This window comes from Mus caroli, chromosome 15 (genome assembly GCF_900094665.2).
Source record: "Mus caroli chromosome 15, CAROLI_EIJ_v1.1, whole genome shotgun sequence".
Taxonomy (NCBI): Eukaryota; Metazoa; Chordata; class Mammalia; order Rodentia; family Muridae; genus Mus; species Mus caroli.
In genome coordinates, this window is record NC_034584.1 from 26,831,949 (window position 1) to 26,854,861 (window position 22,913).

At 45.2% G+C, this 22,913-nt stretch overlaps 1 pseudogene; it reads right to left on the reverse strand.

The window, feature by feature from the left end:
* Positions 1-13,764: 13,764 nt before the first annotated feature.
* LOC110311014 lies at positions 13,765-14,328 on the reverse strand (annotated as a pseudogene).
* Between the last annotated feature and the right edge of the window lie 8,585 nt (positions 14,329-22,913).

The following is a 22,913-nucleotide window of genomic DNA, read 5'->3' on the forward strand; positions in this document are numbered from 1 at the left end:
AGAGAGAGAGAGAGAGAGAGAGAGAGAGAGAGAGAGAGAGAGAGAGAGAGAGAGAGAGAGAAACAGAGAGACAGAGACAGAGAGACAGAGAGACAGAGACAGGGACAGACAGACCTAATAAGCGTGAACAGGCAGAACATGGCAGCTCATGGGTCTCTGAAGGTCTGATACTGTAACAGTAGATGCTTCTCATTACAGGTTTGTCCAGCCTCACGGTGTGCAGACACCTAGAAATAATCGCAGTGTATAATGTGGTCGTGAGTGATGTTGACATGTTGGCCAATGAGGGCTCTGGGGGTTTGAGAGATACTCCATCCTGGCATGGAGTGCGGGGGCGGGGAGCCTGTGCATCTAAGGACAAGGATGTATGGGAAGCCAGTACCCCCCTCTCATTTTGCTATGAAACCTGGGCTGTCAAGATGGCCCAGTAGATCAAGGATCCTGCTGCCAAGCCTGATGGTGTTTGATTCCCAGGACCCATGAGGTGGAAGGTGAGAACTGACTCCTGAAAGTTGTCCTCTGACCTTAACACACATACATGTGAACACACACACTTATGCAAAATAAATAAAAGTGTAATGAAAGTGAACACTGAATGGAGAAAAAATGGCAATGTTTCACAGGACATTAAAGGCTAAGGTGCACGGATAAGCACACTGCATCTGCAGGTGGGAAGAGCCCCCTGCTACAAAGCTTTCATTTTCTCAGACTAAGAGTTAGCAGATTTCCGAGGAAAATCTCTTTGAGGTGATTCCTGGACGTTGACAAATTACTTTCAGAATTCATATGAAAGAGGAGCACAGAAGGAGGCGGAGCCTACCGGAACCTGGGAAAGGATGAAGGAAGTCTCAGGCCAGCATGAACAGTGAGCTCACAGGGCTCCACAGGGGAGAGCACCCACCATGACTGTGCATGAGTGAGTATTGGTGACAAGGGGGAAAGACAGCCTGCGGGATGTGGTATGTGTCCTGACAACATCTAACTACAGAGGAATAATGGTCAGAGCCCTTTCACCACTGTGGAGGCTGCGCCTTCTGTCTGGGAGAAGTAGATTCCTCTTCTGGGCATTTTTGGCTGGAGGTGATACCATAGCCTCCACCCAATGTTCCTCTGGCTTCTCTGTTCCTCTGGGTCTAGCTCTCACAGAGTATGGGCCGGTCTCCTAGCCTTCTTTGTTCCCTACCCATGTTTTCAAAGGCATTTCTCCCAATAAAAGCCTCCATAATAACCCATAATCATCACACCTGGGAAAGCTACTTCTCCCAGAATCTGGATAAGCAGAGGGGAAAAAAAAAACCCTTAAATTCAGTTCTCAAAGATGGAAACCGATTCTACAGGAATTAAAGACTTAAGCATAAGGCCAAATCTTTATTATCACTTGGAAAGAAAGAAAACTTTTTTCACCCTGTGGGTCACGTCAATTTCAATTTCCCTCACTGCACACGCTCATTGGCCTTGAACAAGCAAAGTAAATGCAGGTGGAATTGTAGAATCATGGGGTGGTAGCCCTGTTTGCTCTGAGGCTCTAGAGAGAACAAGGGCCGAACATCTGGCTTCTGGGACTTCTGTGTACCAGCAGCACTCACTGTCCTGAGGCAACATCTGACTATCACAGTCTCTGTCTCATACGGACTTCTCTGTGTGAGGTTGATATCCCCCTGCCTCGCTCCATCATAAGTCTGCTGTGATGGTGCTAAGATCCATCAAGGCAATTCAGGATGATCATGTGCCAAGATCGTAAGCTTTATGCCAGTAACAAGGAACCCCCTTCTCTCTCTCTCTCTCATAATTGTACAAGATGACAGGATCCATTGTGACATTTTTATACACGTACTTAATGAGTTCCCATCACCGTCTTTTGCCCACATATTCCTTATCTTCACAAAGGGTTCTCACCTCCCCACACAAAGTCTAGATTCTATGAATAATAATAATAATAATAAAACACCATGTAACTTTTGTAAAAAGATCCCCTTTCAGATCAAGAAACAGGTTCTAAAGATTGGAAGATGATTTCCTATCTTGGCACTCATTATGAGCTTACGGCAAGCAGGTGAAGTCTTAAAGCACAAAACATAAAACTATTGATAAATTTGGCTATGCAAAAATTCCAACTATGGTGCAATAAAAACTATGCTGCATGACCCAAGAACCAAAGATGATGCTGGGTGATCAATGGTTATTAAAGATGGCTCAGCGGGTAAGAGCACTGACTGCTCCTCTGAAGGTCCTGAGTTCAAATCCCAGCAACCCCATGGTGGCTCACAACCACCCATAATGAGATCTAACGCCCTCCTCTGATACATCTGAAGACAGCTACAGTGTACTTAGATATAATAATAAATAAATCTTTAAAAAAAAAGACTGACATGAGACAGGTTCCAAGTTTGCTGTCTCATGTCTGTGTAAATTAAAGGCAGACTCCCACGGGAGTATGTGAAGTGGAAGGAGGCTTTAATGAGAATTAGTTTTAAAAAGTAAGGTTGAGAGGACACGAGAGAAGCTCCGGGAGAGGGAGAGGTTCCCAAGAGAGGAAAAGCCATTAAATCCCTTTTCATAGTGGTTTCTATAGGGTCATGGAGGACATTGGACAAAGGCTGGGGTAATTTCTATTGAGACTGGTTAAACCTCTGGGCTATCAAGGGTCAGTGGGGAGGTAAGTTACTTATACCAAGGCCTTGGTGTTTTCATTGACATGATCTGCTTGTAGCTTAACCATGCAGAGATTGAGCTCTCCCAGACACCAAGATTTAGCTCAGTCTTTCATGGTTACCCCATAGTTAGCTCCATGTCTAAGGGTGGTGCGCTGGTCTCCTAGGCAGAAGCTTCTTGTTAGAAACCATTGTAACTTGCAGTTCAGTCTGCTATAATCAGCTGTGTTAGAAGCAAGAATTCTTGAAAAGACAATAGTGACAATAGTGCCTGAAACATATGTCCCTCAAGGGCTTTAGTGTTGATAGAACTTCTGGCTGCCATCTCTGGCTGTGAGACCTGACCCTCTTCTTACCTGTCTAGCATGGTTATCTCATACCCAGCTCTGTTAGCCCTCTTACTCGTCTCATACCCAGCTCTGTTAGCCCTCTTACTCGTCTCATACCCAGCCCTTTTAGCCTATTTGTTTATTTTCCCTGGTGTTCCAGACCTTGGCATGTAGATGCTCACCTTTACTGCTAGCCCCAGGCTCTGTTCTCTCTGTAACACAATAGAGTAATTTGCACTTTTCACCACGGGTCCTGTTTTCTGACTGTCTACAGGGAGCAGCTCCTGAAGCAATCCCATGCAAACAAATGTAGAAGAATGCTTATGGCAAGTTGAAAATGATAACTCTTCACCAATAATCAAATTGTGTTGTATGAATTCACACACCAAAACACTACATGGCAGCAAAGTTTATGATGATGGCATTGATGGTTTTAGGAATCTTGATGAGTACAGAGGGCAGATTAAAGAATGATATATGAGGTTGCACTGCACTTATGCAGTAAAGAGTACTTTGTTTCTTCAGCAGGGGTCTCGATATGAAGATTAGGTATCCTCATTAGGGTCACTATTGCTGTGAGGAAACACTGTGACCAAATAACAACTTGGGGAGGCGTGGGAAGCGGGTGCGGCCGCATGGGCCAAGATGGCGCCCGGCCCATTGCCAGGCCCCGTGAACCCCACATGTTTACTGCCTTGCCCGAACATTCGCAGTGAAACTGCATGTGTAAGTTGCCTGCCAAGTTAGATTATTCCTTGTGATCCGGATCTATCAGCCTATCTGTGACTGACCTGAGCTCGTGCCTGAAATGTGTGTGATTCTGATTGGATGAGGTAGTGTGGAGTGAGATGAGGTCAGATGCCGCTACTGTATAAGTATAGCCCTTGCCCTAAGTAAAAAGAGCTGTGCCCCAAGTAAAGCAGAAGAAGCTGCAAGTAAAGAGGAAGCTGTGGAAGCTGCATGAACCTGTCTCGGTGTCTGTGTCATTCTTGTCTCTGTGGGTCAGAGACTGTGGCAGGGAGGAAAGGGTTCATTTGGCTTACACTTCCACATCACTGTTCACCATTGAAGAAAGTCAGGACAGAAACTCAAATAGGAACTTGGAGGCAGGAGTTGTTGCAGAAGCCTTAGAGGGATGCTGTTTACTGGCTTGTTCCATATGACTTGCTCAGAGTGCTTTTGCTTTTATGGAACAGCTCAGGGATGGCACTATCTATAGTGGGCTGGGCCCTCCCCTAACAATCATTAATAAAGAAAATGCCTTATGTAAGGCCTACCTATGGAGTATTTTTTTCCTCAATTGATGTTTTCTTCTCTCAGATAACTTTAACCTGTGTTAAGTTGGCATAAAACTATTAGGCACACCAGGGTAACCTTGAATTCGCTATGTAGCCCAGGATGCCCTAGAACTCAATATCCACCTGCCTCATTCTCCAAGTGCTGGCAGTACAGGTGTGTACCTGAAGTGGAAGTTTCTGGTTCTGTCATGTGATGCAGACTCCCGTGGCATTTTGCTGAGGCAAGACCCATGGAAGGACATATGACCTTTGGAAAGAATATAAATAGGACTCAACAGACAGTGACTGGGCACTTGCGTAGCTAGTCATGCAATGATTCGTTGGTCCCAAGCCTTCCCGGATTTTCATTTCCTTGAAAGAGGCATCTTGTCTGGGTCTGGCCATTCCTGCTGACTCATGCCAATTCTGCAGAAGCCTGGCTGTTTCTGCTGGATCTTGCCACCACTGATGACTAGTATTTGGTATCTTGACGCTAGTAAGACGTCACTGGAGATTGGCATTGCCCTATAGAAACACTTCTAAACAGGTTCACATCCCCTTGTCCTATCTTTTCTCCCCTGCCTTTGGACAGTGGGTTAGAAAGGAGTTGAAGCATTTTGAGAACCCTTATTGAAGTAGTTTTTGAAAAAGCTAAGCCTACATGTATGGCTAGCACTGGGTAATTTATGTACTTATATACTTGATACTTGCCTGTAAAAAGTATACAACAGGTTTGTGGGGTTGTGTGCCAGTTTCTTTCAACCATTTCTGGGGAAACCATCAGATTGCTCTTTTTTTTTTTTTTTTTAAAGCAGGTAAATATCACTTTTTAGGGCTCAATTTTTCCTGTGTAGTGTAGCTCTCTGTATCTGGTCCTGGTTCTATGCTGACAATCTTTTCTGCCTTATTGTTTATGTCCCTGGGCTGTGGGAACTCTGGGGTCTCCACGTCTTTCCTGTACTCTCTGGGTTACAGTGTGACACTCCCATCCTAGTGTCCTGGTGGTCCAAGTAGAATCCTCTGGAGAAAACAGTTAAATTACACAATGACAGAATCCTCCCCGTCAGGTCTCCCCTAGAGTCCCTGGGGTCAGAGCTCAGGTTCTGTCAGGGAGGGAGGTGCAACACTGACTTCAGAAACTACCACCACAGATAAGCTTCATACTTGGCTCTCCCTGTGCTGGTCACACAGGCTGCCCAGTAGGGCAGTGACCTGGGCTTGGTGGCTACCACAGGTTCCCTGTGATGGTTGTCAGTCTTCATCACAAGGCCAGTCATACAGAGGAAGTATCTCTACTGACCTGCAGCTCTGTTATTTGCCTCAGGTTTACCCTTCCAGGTGTGCACGTGTCTCTTACCTAGACACTGCTTAAGTCTCCTCCACAAATACAGAATGCCCAACAGTTGCTAGGTAGACTAGTCTAATTTGAAGTTACGGCATTCCCGATCCTGTCTCATTATCACAGGGCCATCTTCATGCCTGTCTAGATTCTACCCTCCCCTTTTTTGTTGAGTCAGAGTCTTAGCCCAGGGTGGCTTCAAGCTCTTGATGAGCCTGCCTCCACCTCCCAAGTGCTGGGATTATAGGTGTGCAACTCCATGCTGGCACTAGGCTATCTCTCTTGAGAATGGTGGTCATAGTGGGCTGGAAGGCACAAATGACTTCATCTTAACTTGATCACATATAAAGACTCTTTCCCCAAAAAGATTATGTTGGTAAGTATGGGCATTAGGACTTTTGATTTTTTGAGTGTGTGTGTGTGTGTTTGTGTGTGTAGGGCATGAACTCCAATTCTCAGCGCTGTCTTTAGCTGGAATGTTACCTTTCTCGTTTTAGTGAGCTGGATAGTTCACTACAGCTGGTGCTGTAGCCTTCAAGGCTGCAGTTTGTTGGCTGTTGCTCTGCTGGCCTAGGAGCTCTGTGTGTTCCTTTCGTCTAGAGTGAATGATGGTTCCATTCTGAGTTACAGGCCAGGATGTTTACTGCCATCTGCACAAGGACAATTCCAAATTAGGTTTGAAATACAATGATGTCGGCTGCCAGCTCCATTCTCTGACACAGTGAGGTTCTATCAGTGATGATGACTTATGTAAGTGATGGGGGAGGGGTGGCGCGGAGGACTCACTTGGTTTGAGTAGTGTTAAAAGATTTCTGTTTTCTGATATGAATGTGTGTGCTTTGTGTGTGTCTGTGTGCATATGTGATTGAGGGGAGACTCACTTTGAGAAATAATAGATTCCTATTTGCTTATATGTATGTACATGTGTGTGAATGTGAGTGTGTGTGAGAGTGAGTGAGAGTGTGTGTGTGAGTGTGTGTGTGAGTATGTGTGAGTGTTTGTGAGTGTGTATGTGTGTGTGTGTAGATACTTGTGTCTGCTCACACACATGGAAGCCAGGGTACAACCTTAGCTCTCAAGCCTCAGGTGCCATGATTTTACTGTTTTGAAGCAGGGCCACTCTCTCCCTGAACCTTGCCAAGTAGGCCAGACTGCTTGGCCATCGAGCCCCCAGAGATCTACCTGATTTTGCCTGTCTACCTGCATCTGCCTCCCCTTGGACAGTGAGTATTTGCTGCCACACGTGGCTTTTATTAAATGTGGGTTCTGGGAAATCAAACTGAGGTCCTCATGCTTGTAAGGCAAGCACTTTACCAGCTGAGCTCTCTCCCCAGGCCAAGATTCCTATTGCTTATGAACTGCTGGGACCATGCTCATCATACACAATAGATTTGCCTCAAAAGGTAACTGTCAATTTATCTAACAGGGACTTTTGAAAGCTTTTTAAAAATCACTCAAACCAGAGTGCAGCATTTGGGTATGTGTGGGGAGGGTGATTTGAGGTGAAAAAGTTATCCCTTTGACAGAATAAAGAGAGGACGGTAGATGGAGTGAGGCATGCAAGCCCCCAGCAGAGCGTTCTGCCCAGGCCTCAGCCTCCTTAATGCCAGGAAAGCCCCAGGCAGCAGGTCCGTGTGGGCCCATTAAAGATAAGGCAGACTCTACAGAAGGTTGCAAAACTAAAATACATTTCATTTTGACAGCACATCGGGGGTTGAGAGTCTGCACAGGGCCTAGTTGTAGGCTTCAGGTGGGGCGTCTGGGTTGTTGCCGCAGCTGATCAATGAGGATGGAGGTTCTGGCAGAGAGGGTGAAGTGGGAGATGGATGTCAGGGAAACCATTCTCCTGGATTTTCTGTGGTTTTCATGGACCATTTTGTGGTTTTGGTACTGATAAGACATAGTCCTCGTCATTCAGAGAATTAAGCCATTTGAGTTCTAAGACCAATATAATTCAGGGCAACAAATAGAACTGAGGACACTACAGAAATGCTGGCCCAGAACAGGGCATGATCTGGGAGGACTTTCTGAACCTGGGAGCATCTCCATGAGGTTTTAAGGAGAGTGAAGAGAGGCTGTGGTAGGGAAGGATCTCTCCATATTTCAGTGGTCCTTTGAAAAGTAATGGACGGCAAGATGCCCAATATATTTCCCACTGTGATATATCTTGTTTGGCACAGTGAGGGCACACAGTGAGAATTCCTGTCTGATTCAGAAAAAGCCTAGAGTCACCTGTCTTTTCTGTATTAATTAAGATGCTTTTACTTTCAGAGGACAGATGGAGTAAGTCTATTTTCTTTTAAAAATATTTCTACAAAAGTTGAATAGTTCTTTTTTAAAAGTTGAACCAATTTGGAAAATGAGCGTTGTAAGTGAAAACAGAATGTATTAACGGTTTGGTGTAACAGCAATAAGTAGCTTGCCTCGCTCGGCAGGCATGTCACTGTGAGGTGGCAGAAGGTATTTGTGGTTCCTTGTTTCACTAAATACTGTTATTTCTAAGAATTCAAGCTATATTACCCCCTAACTGGGCAGATGAAATTCATGATCTATCCCAGACCCTGAGGACAAACTCCAAATGAGATAGCACACAGTTCTTACTGTGGTCCTTGCCCACTGCTTCAGGTGACCACAGGACTGTTCACTCTAGGATGGTTGGGAGCCATGCTCATTTGCATTCCAGACATTGCCTGTAGAGCCATCAGGTAGTTCTTCATTCTTTGGAATTGGCTTCTGTACGAAGTGAGGATGCTCTCCTGTCTGCGTGGTCTGCTGAATGAGTAAGGGGCAAGCAGGCAGCGAGAACACCAGTGACGTAAACACGTCCCACATGCCGGGCCTTTGCTCCTGTGTAGACAGGAGAATATGGCAAGTTCAGACTGAGACAGCAAGAGGACAAGAGTGTGGAGAGCAGGCACAGTAGGTTCCTGGTAGGAGTTAAGGGGCTTCGGTTCTTGGGGGATGTTGCCTGGAGGAGATAACTACAGTGCAGGTTGATACAATGGGTGGGTCCTGAAGAGTGACAACTTCCTTGTAGCAGAAGCAAAGCCAGTGAGGGACGGATTCTGGTAGATACCACAGGCTTCTTCTCAGCAGTGGGGAGAATGCCTTGAACATGGAGGGGTTGCTGGCTGAGAGAAGGGAGTCAGAGGGTCTGCTTCTTAGCAGAGATCAGTCAGCTTACACAGGAATCCTAGGCAACCCTCTTCTTTCCTTCTGTGACATCCTTGGGTCTCAGACACTTTGCAACTTCTGTTCTTTTATGCTCACAAGCAAAGAAGTAATTGACCTTCCTTCCTTCTTGCTTCTTGGGCTGACCTATTTGGCTGGTCTATTTTGTCTACAGCAGCTTAGCTGCCTTGGTGACTTAGAAAGGGATACTGAATGATGGTCTTTAAATTATTAATGATTTCAGCCTTTTGTAATTAAAATGCTCATTTTCTCCATGAATTTTAAGCATTCATATATCACAAATACAGATAGAATGTATTTTAATGAATAGTATTAAAACACTCAATTCCAAGTAATGAGGTTATCTCCACGTCTTGGCTGATAGTTCCTATCTGAGTCACTCATTTATTTATCCATTCTCTCACTAAATATTTTTTGCCCCCCTACCATGGGTAAAGTATGAATACAGCTTTGGAGATGTAGCTTCAATAAATTCTGGTGAAACAAATCTTGTATGCCTGAATAGCTCACAATTGGTTCGTCTAGACATTTCATGATAATTTTCAAATTTCAGCACCTAAAAAAGTACTCTGGTGGGAGAGAAGACACATCCAAGGTTGTGGGCAGGAGGACAAAGGGAGCACCGAGTTGAGTTGTGTAATTAGGTAAGCTGGGTATTAAGTAGGCTGAGAGACTGAGGAGGGATGAGAGGAAAGGTGGAGGGCGTTATAGAGCTGATTACATGAGCCCTAGCCATGGCTCCCATCCAGTAAGCTCTTCTATCAATATTTGAAGTCTGTGTTCTCTTTACCTAGACTCCGAGTAAGCATTTCTGGTCTGTGGAGTCCAGCAGAAGTGTGACTTTTAGGGCCTTGTAACAGTGCCGTGTACTTCTCTAGTCTTTCATGACACTTTTTAGAAGTCATGGCCATGTTATGAGGAAGCCTCAGCAAGCCCAGGTGAAAAGATCTCAGACCTTTTGTGTGTAGTAGGTGTGGTCTTCTCACACTCCTTCAGGGATGTGCTTGCTAGTTTTACATCAGTTTGACATAAGCTCGAGTCATTTGGGAAGCGGGAATTTTAATTGAGAAAATATCCACCACCAAATATTGGCCTGTGAGCAAGGGAATGGAGCATTTTCTTGATTGATAATTGATGTGTGTGTGTGTATGGGACTAACCCATAGGATGATGGTTCTGGGTACTTTAAGAAAGCAGGTTGAGCAAGCCATGGGGAGCAAACCAGTTACCAGCACCCCTCCATAGCTCTGCTTCAGCTCCTGCCTTCAGGTTCCTACCCTGAGTTCTTGTTCTGATTTCCTTAAGTGACAGAGTTGTCAGACTAGAGAGTTGTGAGCTGAAATAAACCGTTTTCTTCCCAAGTAACTTTTGGTCATGGTATTTATCACAGCCTCATCCAGTAATTGGCTAAGAACACCAGGAATGTAAGGAAAGATGCCTGAAGACATGAGCATGCTATAAGAAGTCCTTTGGGAAGACATTCCAGAAATCACAAACAAAAGGCAGGAGCTGTTCCTCTCTAGGCACAGTCAGAATTCTTGATCCTTAGAAGTGGAATGTAAAAGAACTTCCCCCTCTCTACTTAATTCAGAGACATTTGAGACACTTTGACTTTTAGTTTATTTCAAGTGAGATTGGTTCTTCTTTTAAAGCCAGATATGTATAATATTTGTGTTTTGTAATAACTCCCTTTGACCCAGAGTTTTCAGTGAAAAGCCTACTTATTTGTTTTTGTTTTGGGGTGACATTGAGGAAAATGACTTCCATGCTGTAGCTGCTTTATAGCAATGCCAACAAGAAGTTAAGGGATAGCTGTCTGGGGCTGAGTGAACTATGTGAATGAGGGAAGAAGGATGGGGTGGCAGCTGGGAGACTGTGGGAGGATCCTAAGATGCTACAGGAGGTTGGGATAAACCCATCCAAGGGACTAAGCAATCTTTCATATTAAAGATGATGCCTAAGGTCAGGCTGACAATCCCAAGTAATGAGGCTATCACCCAACTCACCAACCCTTGGACTTGGCTATTTATCTAAATCCTTTCTCATTGGGCATGCAGATATCTTTCCAAATGTGAGTTGGTATCTGTGGAATGATTTTTCTTTATTTTTTTAATTAAAATATAATTATATCATCTTCTCCTCCCCTTTCTTTCTCCATCCTCTGCCATTACTTGCTCTGCCTCCTTTCAAATGCCTTTTGTTCTTTAATTATTATTGGTGCGCACGCGCATGCACACACACACACACACACACACACACACACACACTACTTAAGACCTGAATACTACCTGCTGAGTCTGCTTAATGTTACTTTCAGGTATATGTTTTAGGGCTGGTGACTTGGTACTGGATAACATAGAGGGTGTTTATTCCTGGGAAGGCTATTTTTCTTTCTCGGCAAGTTTTCGTTGTGGCTCTTGGTCTAGGGATGGTCCTTGAGAAATTTCTCCCATTCCCGTTGGCAAGCCAATTGTCGTCGTGGTGCAGGTCTTCTTTAAGTAGCCATTTTGTTGGCATTTCATAGGCATAGCTTCCCTATCATATGTTTTCTTCCATCTGTGGAGGAAGCGGCTCTCAGTAGCTGCCAGGAATCAGCAACACTGTTGTGTGAAGATCTGAGAGAGAGTTAGGTGCTTATCCCCTGGCCAGGACTTCTGGTATCCTTTGCAAATAACGTATTAATTTTGGAGCTCTGGTCCCTGCTGCTCTGTGTCAGTTCCTGTGGTTGTTTAGAGAAGGAGCAGGAAACACCACCCCCCTACATCCCATCCCTTGCTCCCCAAGTTGATTTAATCTGCCGATGAGGGTTCCTGCGTCACAGAGGGTCTGTGACTTTTGTTGCTGCATGAGAGTCTAGCAAAGACTCCTCGCCTTCCTCTGTTAGGCCTGTCAGGCTGCGTGACAGTGGGAGTTTCCCTGCATTTGTCAGAAGCTGTGCAGTATGCTGATCTTAGGAGGCATGGCTGGGTACAGGAGCCTGTGGCTCTGCAGAGTACCTGAGACTAGCTCAAAACGATAGTTCATAGAACACAGCCAGCATCTCAGAGGCATCATGGCTGGCAGGAGACCTTCTGCTTAGATCTGCAGTAAATGCTGATAGTTCCTGTTCCAGGTCCACAGCCCAGCTAGGGAGCTCCTGACCTTTGGAACAATTCCATGTGCTCACATACCTATCAACCTGCAGCATCATATCCCTTTATCCTCAGCACTCAGCCTGTGCGTGGAGTAGATTGGGGTGTTGTACAGAGAGGATCAGAGCCCTTTACATCTGGATGGGACCAACCAATAGTGGGCTAGTGTCTGCCCCACTCTCATGGGGGAACAATGGAATGCTTTAAAAGGGGGCTTAATGGGCCATCTTAGTAGAAATATGGAATATTTTGTTGCTGAGAGGTCTATATTTTCACCTGAAGGTCTCTAGTAGAAGACTGGATTCTGGGCAGCTAGGATGAGGGTCTTAAAGCCTACACACTTCCTCCAACATGGCCACATCTACCCCAAAAGGCCACACCTCCAAATAGTGCCACTTCCTGGGCCAAGCATATTCAAACCACCACAAAAGCACAGGGAAGTCAGCAAAGCTGCCATGGGGATGACCTATTCACAGACAAGCTCTTCACTGGCATCTATTTCTGCTTCCTCTTCCTTGTCTGTCTTGTACTAAGATGGATAGTGATCTTATAGGTACTGACTGATCCATTGGCTTTATTGAGAGATAGATCCTTCTTTTTCTCTTGTTCTGTGTTTGAGAGTTTTGACTTTATTTTACTCTTCTTAGGATGCCTGGAGTCAGAGGAAGGAAGAAGGAGAGGATGAAGGGGAAGAGGAGAGGATGGAGAGCGGAAGGAGAAAAACGAGGAGAAAGAAACAGGAGCAGAAGGAGGATGAGAGGAAGAGGAAGATGAAGATGAAGATAGAAGAGAAGACAGCTTTATTCCTGGAATTTTGTCTCTAAACGATGTAATTTCCTTGGAGAACACATCAGGCAGGCTCAGGCCAAAGCCTTCCTGTCCTAACCATCACACACCTCCTCATCTTTGTTTCTCCTGCTGCAGGCCAGATGCCAGATGCATGATGCCCTCTGAAGTGTTCTACATGGCAGTGGAGGGCAACATTGCAGTGTGTGCACGTGTATGCATGTATGTGTGTGTGTGTGTGTCTGGCTTAGCCTGAGATTGCCCAGTTAGTTGCAGGGCCTGTTGGCAACATTTCCCTTCCCTTCCTAGCTCTTTCTGTTCTTCCCCTTCCTCTCTCCCTTCTCTTCTCCATCTCCCTTCCCTGTCCTTTCCTTTCTTTCTCCCACTGTAAAAAAAAAACATGTCTGCATGCCTACGAGTAGAAGCAGAAGACACCCATGTTTTGCTCCACTCCCTCATCAGTCTGGTTCATTTCTCCAAGCACAGCTGCCCTTAACAGTTTGTCTTCTTTAATCATCTGGCGGTTACCTCCACATCTCTAAACGATTGCTCTCCCAGCTCTCTTGATTTATCAACATTAAACACCATCTATTGGCTTCCTGCTGGAATGGATGAGAATCTACCTTCACTCCTCCGACCTTCCCCTTCCTGAATGTTGTACCACCTATTTAGTTCTACCTTTTTTTTTTTTTTTTAAAGAACTCAAATTAAAATTTTAATTAAAAATTTTTTCTGGGAAGCTATTAATACTACAGAAGCATGGGATTAGAGGCCTAACAGGAGCAAGACCCTGGTGCCAGCGGAAAGACATGGCGGGGCTGTGACCTTAAGGTCTGAAATCCAGAGCGGACTGGGCAGTGGTCACCCAGCCCCATCACCTCTGTATTGTTCATTCCAGAAGGAAAGAGTGCAGGGAAGCAGGAAGAATTTAGCAAACTCGGGGTTCAGCTGTGGCTCCCACTCCTGCCTGCCTCGATTAGAGAAAAAAAGCAAGAAGTTTAAACAGGTAGCACCCGACCTTCATTCAGGAGCAAGAAACCCATTCCAGGTTCCCAGAGAACCCCCAGCTCAGATCGAGGGTGTGCAGGGCTTCAGCGGAGCTCCTCTGGCCCACCAATAGTCACTTGGTCAGTCCTGCTGCCTTGACCCCCATCTCCAGGAGGGGCAGAGGCCAGAGGGAGTATAGGGAGACCAGCCCCCACTCCTTTTGAGGCACTTGTTAGAGAGAAAGAGGGGGGCCCTTGGGTCACTGGTTGAAGGGATCTGGTGGTGGCATTTCTTTTGGGCTGGACACAGAATCAAAGAATGGGAACTCCAAGACTGCAGAACCAGTCCCATGGGAGCTACAAGGCCCTAGAATTGCTCCACGGTCTGTCACGGTGGTTTCCCTTGGATCTCATCTGCTCCTGAACTGCACCTGTCATGGCAAGTCCGTCTCCAGCCCCCATCTCTCCAGAGCCAATGTGAGTCAGGTGGACAAAGTTCATTGGCTCCCCAATCATAGTGCGGTCAATCGTCTTCTCTTTTTCCTCGGCTGGGGCTTCTCGACCACGCAGCAGCCCAGTTTGTGCCAAAACTCGCTCATGTTCCCTGATGGTTCCAGCTTCAGGCCGCTGCCAGAGGCCCCAGGGGCTCGTGTTTGTTGCTAACCAACCAGTCCTCACACGCAGGTGTAACAACCGGATAGGGTGGGTCAACCGGATGGGGTGGGAAAAGGTAGAAATCCTAAACACCAACAAGTGGCCTTCGGTGAAGGTCGGAGTCTCTGACTGGTGGGGCACCGGCAAGAGGCTTGGGCAGGCAGGCACAAGGTCCTGTCTTCTTTAGATGTGGAATCCTGCGGCTCCCCGGTGTCCCAACTGCGGGCGGGGGCTCCGCCACTCTGGGTCCCCGGGCTGCTTCTCAGCACGGCGGGGAGTTGAGGGCCTTAGTTCTACTTTTACTTGGGTAACTAAATAATATACCCAAGCATCTAATTCCTGTTACATCAAACCCTCCTTTTTTCCCACCCCCCAAGATATTTCATTACCTGGATGGGAAGGAAGGCTATAACTCTCTACCTTTAACATTCTTCACTGAAGTTTGTGCCAAGTCCCTTCCATCCCCTGAGATATATAATGGACAAGCCACTGGCCATCAACTCTCACAGACACAAGAATTTTGGGCTTGTTGCATAAGGACACTCCTTTATAGAGAAGGTGGCTTGATTTTGGAGACCAGCCTGATTTTGGAGTGTTCTATGTGCATGGCTGCTGGAGAGGAATGGCTGGTGCCCACCCTCGGCTGTGGTCTGTACACGGCTCTTTGGTTGTATTAGCCATATAGCTGGACTTTTCTTGTCCACTGTTCTTACTGTTAAAATGAAGACATTATTTCCCAATCTAGCCTGTGATGATGAAAGAAGAAAGAACAGACACATGTACAGAAAGGCTGGGATCAGGCAGGCTACGGTCTGTCTGACAGAACAGCACTAACTCAGATCAGCATCCTTATGTGCAGCAGAGAAGGAAGGCTTGACAAATCTTGGTAGAAGGTCTCTGTAGAAGGTCTTGGGTTCTGTTCATCCAGGAGGAGGAAGCTGCTGAGGTTACTTTTTGCGCAATCTTTTCCACACTTTCTTAGATCAGAGGAAGACTTTGCTTTGACTATGAACCCCTCTGAGGGGAAATCTTTGCTAATTTGCCTTAGTTTGAGACATCTGTCCTTGTCAATAATACACATTCACTCAGGTGGGTTTTTTTTTTTTTTTTTGGAAGAAAGAACACACAAAGAAAGAAACACACAAGAAAGAACACACAGAAAGAAGATTTTGCCATTCTCTGAGTTTATTTTCTTTCTTGCCATACAGAATGCTACACATCTAGCAGCTAAAATGACATCTGTTACCTTACAAGTTCAGTAGCGTTTCCCCCAGCCACAGGAAAGAAGTTCTCTTCTACTCATTGGAGATCAGCAGGGTCTTAAGCCTCAGAGACTGCTTCTCTTCCTGCTCCTGACCCTGCTCCATCTTCAGGGCTAGTCAAGCCAGAGCTGAACATTTTCCATCTTCCTGAGCTTCCTGCCTCTCCATCCCAGCTGCCCTCCAGCCATGGGGCTCCTGTGATCAGGAGGGGGTCTATCAGAATTACCTTTTCACCCCAAGATCTTTGTGGGGTGAAGTAAGACCTTTGGGTCACATTAGATACATGGTCACAGGCTCTCAGCATTAAGAAAGACCATCTTTGAGGACAGCTATCCTGTCTATATATTATATGTTTCTATAACACAGAACGTTGCTTTTCTGCTGATCATGGCTGGCTGTGTACCTCTAACTTGGCAGACACATCCTCCACGTTGCAGGCTGGGATGTGATTTTGTCACTGGGCAGAGCTATATGAAAGGGATTGGGACCTTTAAGAAAGGGACTCCAGAGTGCTCCCTCATCCATTCTAGCATGCGGAGATACAGTAAGAGACACCATCTGTCAACCAGGAAAGAGCTATTGCTGGACACAAAATCTGTCTTGATCTTGAACTTCTTGAACTTTGTCTAACTGTAAGAAATGCATCTCTGTCATCTAAGAACCTCCAAGTATTTGTTACTTAAGCTCACAGACAAAAACTAAGACAATCCCTAAACTAACAAAGCCAAGGTTATGGGCCTGGGAAGCAGGTTTTTCTGGGGTGCTACTAGATATAGCCATGGGAGGCCCTCTTACTTTCACCCTTGTTTTTGGTCCCAAATTCCTGCCTGTAAGATTGGTGGTACTGTAGTTTGACCATTGGTTTGGTCCTTAAACTTTGAGATACGACTCTTCTCATTATCTCATAGATTGCTCCCCCTCCCACCACTCTGGGCTTTCAGAAGACCGTTCCTTTCATTTTTCAGCAAAGGAAATAACTTCTGTACACTGGACACTAGGTCAGGGGATTCTACATGTGCAAGACCATTGTATCTTTTCCTTTATTGTCATGTAACCAATACAAGAGGACAAGTCAGATAGTACTTTGTCAGAGTGATAAAAGCTAGTATGTCAATGAGGACTGAGTATACCTCATGTAAGTTTTGATGGAAGGACAGACCGTTGCTGGGATTTTCCCTCTGAAATGCTATAACTCAAATCCAACCTCAAAGAGTCATAGAACATGCAACAGTGAGTTTTCTGTTAAGAAACAAATCATATCCCTCAATTTTTTTCAACAGTGTCAGGCCCTAAGGGACAAAGAAACAGTGTGGAAATGTTCTAGACTAAATGAGATCCCAGAGCTGTGAAAACTAAAAGCAACCTAAGCAAACATTTTGTAGATGAATTTTAAAAATGTATAAAATTCCATGATGAAATGGAATATGGAGTTTGAATAAAAGGAGTTTCCAACCAAAATTTGCTTAAGCTGAAAAAGATACCATGGCTGCCTTAGTTAGGGTTTTAATGCTGTGAAAAGATACCATGACCAAGGCAACTCTTATGTGGACAACTTTTAATTGGGGCTGGGTTACAGGTTCAGAGGCTTAGTCCATTATCATCAAGGCAGGAGCATGGCAGCATCCAGGCATGATGCAGGAGGAGCTGAGAGTTCTACATCTTGTTTCAAAGGCAAACAGATGAAGACTGGCTCCCAGAGAGCTAGCATGAGGGTCTTAAAGCCCACCCCCACAATGATACACTTCCTCCAACAAGGCCACACCTCTTAATAGTGTAATGTAGGCACACTCCATGAGTCAAGTGTATTCAAACCATCACAATAGCTATTAGGACAACAATAGAACGACAATATCCTTAGGAGTGCTCTCTAAGATGTGAGAATAAGAGGGTTACTATGTCAGTTATCTTCACTCTTGTGGTTAATCAGAATGAACAATAAAGTGAATGTAATAATATATTAATATAGAATCAAGGCACATGGCATGTAAGCATGTGATCAGATGTTTTGATTCTTGTAGCTTTTTGTAAATTTGAATTTTTTTTCAAATAAGAAGTAAAAAAAAAATGAGAACAACAGAAAAACACTGTGGTGAACAACCCTACATTCATCTCAGGGCAATTGCTTTTACTTGAGGGGGAATTCTTTGCATTATTCTAAATGGAACTGCTCCATCTAAAGATTGCCATGCTAAAATGGTTTTGTGGGCACTGCCAAATTGCCAGGTGGGTTTTGGCTCCAGATCTCCAGATAGAATACTACTGAAAGAACTCCCTTAGTGAAGGAGCCTGGAAGCTGGTTTGGCCATGGATCCCATCTCTTTACTGAATGCCAAGGACCAGCCTTGGTTTGGAGAGGGGTGTCTGGGAGCAGAGAAAAGAATGACTCAAAATCAACTGTGGGGTACAAGCTGACAGCCTTGTGTTCTGCTTGAGCAATTAGCTCTCCAGAGATCTGCAGACAACTCCTCTAGATGGCTCAGCTCTTGCAGACCAAAACCCAGTCTTTTATTTACATAGCAATTCAATCATTTGAATAAACAACCTTCTTTTATAGTTCAAATACAACCCAATGAACACATCATATTCCTCTATTCATTGCACCGGACTCACTGAATCCCTGCTAAGAGCAAGACTCCAGGGTTGTGGTGGAGGGAGGGACTCTGTTTAGGGCTCTGTGGAACACAGAAGGAATTAGACTCAGGACAAACTCAGGAAAAATGACCACCAGGAGTCAGATGCTCTTGTCAGCATAGCACCATGAGGGAGGGGAACAGATGTTCATGCAAACACAGCATCACATGGGCAGGACAGATGATCATGCACACATGTGGGTCAGGGTGGGATGTGCTCCAGTACTGCCCACAGACAGCAAGGTGCATGCAGTAAGTTCTCTGGAAACAAAGTTTGGGAGTTCCTGAGGCAGCCTGGGCTGGGGTGGCATAGCCAAAGCTTCACCATAAACCAGGCTGGTGAGGTCTATGGCTTGCATTTCTCTTTCTCTTCTCAATGTGCTAACTCCATTAAAGTGAGAGGAGTAGAATCAGCAGGAAGCAGTGTGGACGGAAGGCCTTCTGTCCTTGGAGCTCTGCATTTTATACTAAAATTTTGATTAGCACCCCTGCACATAACTACAGCTCCCTGGGGCTATCTACTGCTTTGACCAGAGGTCTTTAAGTGGCATGTCTGTACACAGACACACTCTGCTGCTGTTTGAATGCTCTGAGTGTCCTTTAATGCCGTTCATGCTGGCGCTGTCCTGTGGGCATTACTGTATCCAAATATTTCCTTTCCAATTGAAAAATCCCAGTGGCTCAAAATCATCAGAATGTAACGAAGCAGGTGAAGGTCTGACTTAATTTTCTCTCAGCAAACTTAACAAGCAGGCAAGGAAAGCAAGGGCCCAGGGACTTCTGCAGGACAGAGACAGCAGCTGGTGGCTGGAGGCAGCTACCCCATCAGGGACCACAGAGGGAGAGACGAGAGATAGACCAAGATGTCAAGGGAGATGCAGGGGCCATTTTTGGGTAGTTAAGGCATTATTTTCAGAAACTGCAGTCATCTTCTTTACTTTAAGTCTTTTATTTATTTATTTATTTATCTATTATTTATCTATTTATTTTTAATTGAGACGGGCTTTCCTGTAGCACATGCTGGCCTTGAATTTGCTTGGTAGTCAGGAATGATCTTGAACCTATCCCTGCCTCCACTTCCTGAGTGCTGGGATAGTAACCCAGTTTATAAGAAGTTGCTGACAAACCTCAGGGCTTCATTTATGCTGGACAAGCACCTTATTAATTGTGCTCTGTTTCTGCTCTCCATCTTGTTTTCTGCCCACTCCTTTCCCTCTTCACTGGGCCGAAGAAGACTTCCCATACCTTTAGCCCTTAGAGGACATGCCCATCTGAAGCCCAGAAGGCGTCCTTGCTTAGAAATGCACTGTTCGAATATGTAATGCATTAAGATGAGGTCTACTGGCCTGGTGGTGGACATGACCCAATGACTGACATCCTCAGAAGCACTAACAGATGTGGTGATGAGGATAAAGGCCTATGCTGATGGTGGTGATGCTGTGACCCAGCCAAGGTCAAACCACTAAAGCTGAAAGGGACAAGGGACAGTTTCCCTGAAGCAGTAGGCTCTGGTATGACCTTGCTGATGCCTGCATTTTGGGCCCCTGTCTTCTAGAAGTAGGAGAGGAAAATCTTTTGTTGTTTTTAAGCTACCCAGATTGGGTCCATTTATTACAATGACCTTAAAAGGGAAAAGCTATTTCAGGTCAACTTGAAAAGCAGTGTGTTCCTTTTTTTTTTTTCTTTAAAGGTGGCCTAGTGATGATTTGGCATGGACCATCTGTGCTTCCACTGTGATCTGTTTTGCTGAAATCATGTTGGTTTCGGGAACAGAGCTCTGAGCTATGGCTTATTTCTGAGAGGCTGCAATTTAATTTGTTACTGAAGTAGAGGCTGCACAGATTTTTGTATTGCGTGACAACAAAACTTCCCCCAAAGACTAGATGGCCTTCACTGCATTGTGTCTGCTGCTGTGAGTTTCACACCTATAAGGGGTTTGGATCAGCAGACAGGGGGAAGGACCAGGAACAAAAGGGGGGTATCAAAAGATGGGTTCAGAGGAGGATGTGGCAGCAAGGCAAGTAAGCTGGTCCTACTTGGACGTCTGGGCAGCTGGGTGGGGTGATTAAAAAGTGGCTGTATTAGTACCAGTTTGCAGTATAGCTCAGAAAAGGGAGGGCTTTCAGGGAAGAAGAAACCCGTCTGGACAGCCATTTTCCCAAATTCTTTGCTGTGACAAGAATACTAGCCCAAGAGGCCTCTGTCCACAAGAGAGCCCTTACCCTAAAGCAGAGGAGGACAGGTGCCACTCAGAGTTTCCAGATTATCCTGTCACTCTGGGCTCCAGCTCGTCACCAGGACCTCAGCTCCTCCCTCCCTTCCCCTTCCTTCTTCTCCCTGTCGTCCTCTCTTTCTCTTTCTTTATCCTCCAAACAACTCAGGCCCTGTGCAGTTTCAAGTGTGTGTGACTGGTGACAGAGCAAGCCACTGGTGCAGGTGGGGTTCAGTCTGTGTCACCTTCCTTCTCAGAGCCTGTCATTCTCTTTGTTTCCATGGCCCTTCTGGGAAGGGCTGACAGCAAACCATAAGGGCTTGTGTGGGCAGGAAGGACTTTTATTTTCTTTCCCACCTCCGTCTTTGAGGAGAAGGGCCCTACATCCATTAGCCACTCAGCAACGAGACACGTACAGGGACATGTGCGGGTATGACATTTCATAGAAATCCATTGCCACGAAGCATCTGCTGTAAAGATGGGAACACGGTCACTGGGTCTTGTCAAGGACCTGCTATGATGATCCAGTCTGACACCCTGGGAACTTCTCGTCCATTTACATTTCTAGCAATGCTTTCCCTTAAAAAAATTCTTTTTTACTGTTTCATACAGAAATGATCATTTTCCTTTAATTTTTTCATTTTAAAATTCGTGTGTGTGTCTGTGTGTGTGTCTGTGCCAGTGAGTATAGCAAGCAGCAGATTCCTGGTAGAGCTGCTCTGTGAGTGCTGGGAGCTGAGCTCAGGTCCTCTGCAGGAGCAGCAAGTGCTGTTAGTCACTGAGCTGCCTCTCCAGCCCCAGACAATCACCTTTCCAGTGGTATTTGCAATACATATTTGCAATAATGTGTAAGTGCTTGTCTACTTATTTCCAAGATGTGTTCAACACATGACAAAGAAAGCCTGTTGTCTTCCTCTTTCCCTCCAGCCCTTGGCACCTTCCAAACTATAGTTTTTTTCCTCTATGGATTAACCTAGCCTGGATATTTCATGCAAATGGGATGAGATCTTTGGGTTGGGATTCTTTCACTTAAAATAATGCCCACATTATTAAAATAATAATCCACATTGCATTGCATATCAATACTTCATTCCTTTTTATGGTTGAATTATATTCCATCACGTGGATATACCAAAGTATGCTTATCTGCTGATGGACATTTAGGTTGTCCCCCATCTTTTGCCTGTTGTGAATAATACTGACACGAATATTCATGCATATATACATATGTGTACAAATATACATATTTACATTAATATGTGTGTATAATATATATGTATATGTATGTACATATTTATATTCAGTGTGTGTGTGTGCATTTGCTCAAATTCTAGTTTTCAATTCTTTGGTGTATATAGCTAAGTGTAGATTCATAGGTCATATGGTAATTTTGTGCTTAACTTTTTGAAGACCTGCCAAGCTATTTTCCATAGCAGCTGTGCCATTTTCTGTTCCCACCAACAGCGCACCAGGTGTACTTCTAAGGGGCCATTTTCTCTCGGGAGAGCTTCCTCCTCTGCACTCCTGCTGATAGGAAGAAAATAGAAAAACCAATTGCATGTTGGGAATGTCCTCCGCATTGACAATTTGCTTAATGTTTTTTTCCTGTTTTCTATAAAATTGGCGTAGGCATCTTCTCAACTTAAGTTACACTGCAACTGTGCTTCCTGCCTTTTGTCACATCAAGGAACAGGCAGAAAATGACAGCTTTTGTGCAGGCTCATGGGAGAGAGTACCCATGGCTACTGGTGAAGGGTCTGGACTCTGATATTCTGTGGGAGGAGGGGTCAGACCCCATGAGTACTTCTAACATATTTGCCAGACGCCACTGTGTTGGGATGTTTTCATTTCTAGTGCTGTTCCAGGTTCAAAGTTGTAATCTTTATAGAGAGCATCTTCATTCAAGCATCAGACATTTTTGATTGATACACGAGTGATATGGGCAGTTGAGGCAGCCAGGTCCATTTTACCATGCTGCTCAAACATGTATAATGATTGCAGACAGGCTTTGGGTGCACCAGGTGCACCAGGGTCCAAACACAGAATACCACTGTGCTCTAGTTTCCACTGGATTCAGTTTGTCTCAGTAAGAGTTAAACCACCACCAAGGGGTCTCCTCTCATGTCAGTCATTTAGTGCATGTAAATGGATTGTTACATGAAGACTGTTGCACACACCACAATTTCTGTGGGCGAGCAGATCATTCCTGTGGTTAGGAGGAGCAGTATCTAGCCATTGGTTTATAGATCTCAACTACCACAGAGAGTTTCATGAGAGTCTGAGACTGTGGAGGCCCAGAGTTAGACTAATAAATCAGAGTTAAGTGGGAAAGGTTCTGCGGGGCTCCGTGGTCTGTCATCTATGCTGCAGAGAATCTTTGAAAGAGTGTAGGAGATGCCACTGCCAATACCTTTTCTTATTAGTGGAGGCAGAGGGAGAGGGAGAGGGAGAGGGAGAGGGAGAGG